Source organism: Belonocnema kinseyi, chromosome 8 (assembly GCF_010883055.1).
Source record: "Belonocnema kinseyi isolate 2016_QV_RU_SX_M_011 chromosome 8, B_treatae_v1, whole genome shotgun sequence".
Lineage (NCBI taxonomy): Eukaryota > Metazoa > Arthropoda > Insecta > Hymenoptera > Cynipidae > Belonocnema > Belonocnema kinseyi.
The window spans coordinates 106,513,508-106,518,418 of record NC_046664.1 but is presented as its reverse complement, the minus strand read 5'-3'; positions in this window follow the sequence as shown (position 1 = coordinate 106,518,418).

Sequence of the window (4,911 nt, the reverse complement as noted above, 5' to 3'; positions counted from 1 at the left end):
GTACGAGAAACGTATCGATTTAGAATAGAGGGAGAAAGACTGAATGAGAAAGAGAGAAACGGTGAGAGTAAATAAGAGAAATAAATCCAGAGAAAGAACGATAGAAGGAGAGCTAAAATTCGAGAAAGCTGGATGTAAAAGTACCAATGGGGATGAAACAAATTATACTGTTCGAAACATCTGGCAGATCTTCGAGAAAGATGTAGTTAAAAGCTTTCGACTTCCAGTAACTGGAGTTTCACCTGTTGGTAGATGAACCTTAGGTAATTTTAATGAAAATTTATATGCGGATACCTTAAATTTAATTAGTTGGAAGTAAAAACCAGTTGCCATAGACTGAAAACCAGTCTCTTCTAACTGAAAATCAGTTGCCTCTAGCAGAAATCCTAGACAGATTTTAAACAAGTAAGCTGCAGCGACTGCAATTTCAGTAAATGTGTCTAAAAAGTCTCTTCAATTTGATATGGATTTCAGTTGATCTCAAAACGTAAAAATGGCTAAAATTTCGGAAGAGTTTGAAGATTTTGTGAATACAGTTGTACATTGTTACAATTGCAGTATGCCGAACTCTGGAGCACCCAGGTTCTACTTTCGAAGCCGGCACTGCTGGAAAGCACCTCGGACGACGACTGGCACCCACCACCCTCGCGACACCCTCTCGCCATCAACGGCATCGACCGCAACCCCAACGCTGCAATGCGACGTTGCCATCCCAACAGGCAACAGCCCTTGCAGCGGTTCACGCTCATCCGTGCGTTCACTGAGCGAGTCACATGATCACTTAGCGGAAACGCGGTCATTGGTCGATGGGTTCGAAAACTACTCCCCCCCCCCCCCAATTTGAGGTTTTCACTCTATTAGCTTCTAAACCAGAACCAATCATTGAATAAGTTTAATGGCCATAGCATGATGATTATTACTACTTATACTTCATCATTAATAGTGAGCGGTTTAAGAATCTTGATTAATTTCGGGTTTTCTAAATAATTTCAGAAATAGAAGTCGTTGCATTAGAATAGAAGTCAATGTTGAAAAGCCTTCAAAATCGAAAGAAAATTTATTTTTGGAAAATTTATCAAGTGGAAAAGAATTCAAATTTATAAACCTTAGAATTAAAAATAAATAAAAACTGGAAAGCCTTCGGATTTGAATAACATTTTTGAAGCCTTTAAAATCGAAAGATATATGAAATAAAAAAAGGCATATTTAGAAGCATTAGAATTTAAAACAAATAAAAACGGGAAAGCCTTCGGATTCGGGTCACATTTTGAAGTTAAAAAAAAGAAGCGATTAAAATTTAAAAATAGCTTTTTAAGTTTATTTATTGTTACCGAAAATAAATAAAAATTACAAATTAAATTTGTTATAAAAAGTTTAAACTCTTGCAATTTTCACGTCAGATTCATTAAGATGCAAAGCTCATTAAATATCGAGAGTTATTAAAAACCTCATTTTTGCACATGAATACCTATGCGGTAATATTTTGAATGTTATAAATTGACGACACCAATAATTAATCCGCCAGGCGACAAGAGACTGAAATTATCCCCTATAGTTTAAAATCTAAATATAAACCACTTGCACATTCAACATTCATTATTTTTAATTGAGTGTCAGTGTTCTGAAATGGATATGGATAAATAATATTAATGTAATTAAGAAGAAGCTAATACATGCATTTTAAGTTGACGCCAAATTTGATACTCTTAAGTCAATTAGAGTTTGTCTTACTTATATCAAAATGGAATTGAAAATCAACAAAAAATCAAGATAAAAAATGCAGGATCATTGATTGAATGAAAACTTAATAATTAAAGGAAATGAAATGTAAATTATAAACTTACCAGTTAATTGCACTTCGATAAATTTAGACAGCAAGTCACTCAACTTAAGAAACTAACTTAAGAATTAAAGCTTCCTAAATGAACTAAAGATAAATAGTACATGAAAATTGGAACTAAATATTGAAAATAAAAATTTAGTAAAAATGAGACCAAAAATTAAAAACATTATCTGATTAAAAATTAATTTGGAATTACGCAAAAGTAAGGGAAGTAGCAGTCAGTGTGTTAAAAAAAGATGAGAAAAGAAATTAAGAGTCATGTATAAAAATTACGTAACATTTTATTACAATTTTTCTCAGTGTGTGTATTGTATCTTGGCGTTTCTCTTTTCTTTTTAATAAAATATTTGGTACCATTTCGTAGAAATACTTATATCATAATAAACCAACCAACATTCTTTTTTCGTTTCTGAACCTCCAACCCTACCGTAATAATTTCAGAAATTAATTGGCAGAGCACGTGTCTTTCATCGCAATCGGATCAGTTATCGGTACTGCATACAAAAGAAGAAAGCTCGGAGTTTGTTACAATAAAATAAGACTCGTTTCGTACAAAAATAAACAATTAAAATAGAATATTATCGATAATGAACATAGTTGTATTTAATGACGATGCGGATGACTTTAATAATAGTAATAATAATAATAATAATAATAATAATAATAATAATAATGATAATAATAATAATCATCATAATAATAAATGAAAAGTTCACGTTCACGTGTATAGAAATGAATCTAACGAATCTAAATCAAATGCATTTAAATCTAATGAATTTGAACCTAATGAATCTGAACCTAATGAATCTGAACCTAATGAATTCGAATCTTTATCAGTCAGCTTTAACTTTTCGAGAATGTTTAATAAAAAACGATGCGTAAAAAAATAATTTGTCAAACACTATCGAACGAGAACGAACGTCATGCATGCATTTTGATTTTTGGACAGGTATGTGTTCTATATATTATATGCCTGAATATAATATACATGCCACACTGAATTTCAGCCGCAGTAAAAGTAGCGAATAAGTAGTAGCAGTAATAATAGCGATATAATTATAGCGGTATACTCGTAAAGAAATAGCGTATAGCGTATTTAACATAGGGCAGTCGGGTTGTCATGCCTTGCGTGTTTGATTTCGTCGTTCAGCGCGACACCTTACTCGTGCATTACTTACACCTCGAGGAAAAAAAGCAAATTAAAAAAATAATTTAAAAAATGAACGAAAAAAGAGGCAGTCCTCCGAAATTAAGATATGTGGCATCGACAGCAGCAGCAACAACACAACAACAAATCAAACACAAAGCGTACACAACCAGACACACAACATAGGGAAGAAAGTATGTAAGTGCACATTATATTAAAATCATATTATATATTAAAATATTCATAATAATAATATTAATAATAGTCGTAATATATTATCGCATGTCCGTAAAATTACATAAAAAAATATAGAAAATAATAACCTCGCAATTTTTTGTTTTCTCTCTTACAGTTTACACTCTCACACACGAATAATATATAGTATCTCTCGCAACACGCATTCTCTCTTTCTCTCTCGGTCATGGCGTTCGCTACAGCTAAAAGTGTGATAATCGTAATAATCGTAATAATCGTAATAATCGTAATAATCGTAATAATCGTAATAATCGTAAATAGCAAACGATGCTGCGTGTGCTGTGTGCCGTCGAGTCATGCGTATATTTATTTTCCTTTCATCTTTTTTTACTCGTTCGATTCGAGAGCAAGACAGATAACTAGGTATATGAGTACAGATACTGAGGTATCATAATATATTATGTTCTTAATAGTTTATGTCAAATGGGTCAGAAAATCGGTCTTCTTCGTCCGTCTAACTCTAGTCGGACGTACATGTGGCGTCTCTCCCGCGTCTTTATACTAATTGTCAATCAGCGCGGTAATGCCCATTCTCCGAAGCGAGGAGGATACTTGACTATCAAAAATCTCGACGACAATTACGATAATATCGATTTTATTTTTCCCCTTCTTTCCTTCATTTTTAAAAGAGTGCGTATCGTATAAATGCAAAGTCAGTCGGCCTGTCCAAGGGGCGTGCGTTGCGCTTGGAAATCACAAAAGGAAAACAAAAAGAAGCTTCACAAAAATAATCCCGTTTTAACGGGAGAGACGGTGCGCATTTTTGCAAATCATGATTTTTTCAAAACTCGTCTGGGACAAATTCTAAAATAAAAATTATACTTTTCACTCTGCAATTTAAAACAGATTTGCTACTTTAAATTAATTTTAAATTAATAAAATTTGTTCAGCTAATAAACATTTTAAATATCAACCGTAGGTCCTTGGGTTCAATTCTTAAAAATTTAAGTGTCCCAGGGGGAGTGTGGAGCTATATCCCGGTTGTTTTTAATATCGAAATTTTTTTCTTTTTTAAAAAACTTTCTCCGATTTCCTTCAGTCAGTCGGGAAAACGCAGTCGCGAGAGCTATACGAGGGTGACGTTAACCATAAATTATATACACGTGGAGAAAAAAAAAACACGTATCATGCGAGAAGCGTTTTTTACGTTATTCCCAAGTATCTTTGTCTTCGCGATTGAGGATCACTGAGTATGATTAGGAAAATTGAGAATCACTGGCAATGACGCGAGGCCTACTACTGCTCGCTGGTTGTCACGCTACAATAATAATTGTTATAATAATAATAATCATTACTCATAATGAATATCAATAATATCGACGTCGACAATAGCAATAATAATATTAATAATAAATGCGATAAAATGTCAAATATAAAATATCTTCGCTACATATATTAATTAATTACTTTTCATCGCCGCCAGCGCTCGTCATCTTTGAACCGCAGCCGGGGCTCTCAAAAAAAAAAAAAAAAAAACACTACGCACAACATTCAATATAATAATAATCATAATAATCATAACTATAATAATGCGTGTCACATAATATATATATATATATTTTTTATAATTGCTAAGTGTTTCTCTCTATCTCTCTTTTATTGTTTCGTCAAAAGAAAAGACAAATTTTTAGTTATAATTCCGTATTTTGCCTGGATAACCCCCCCC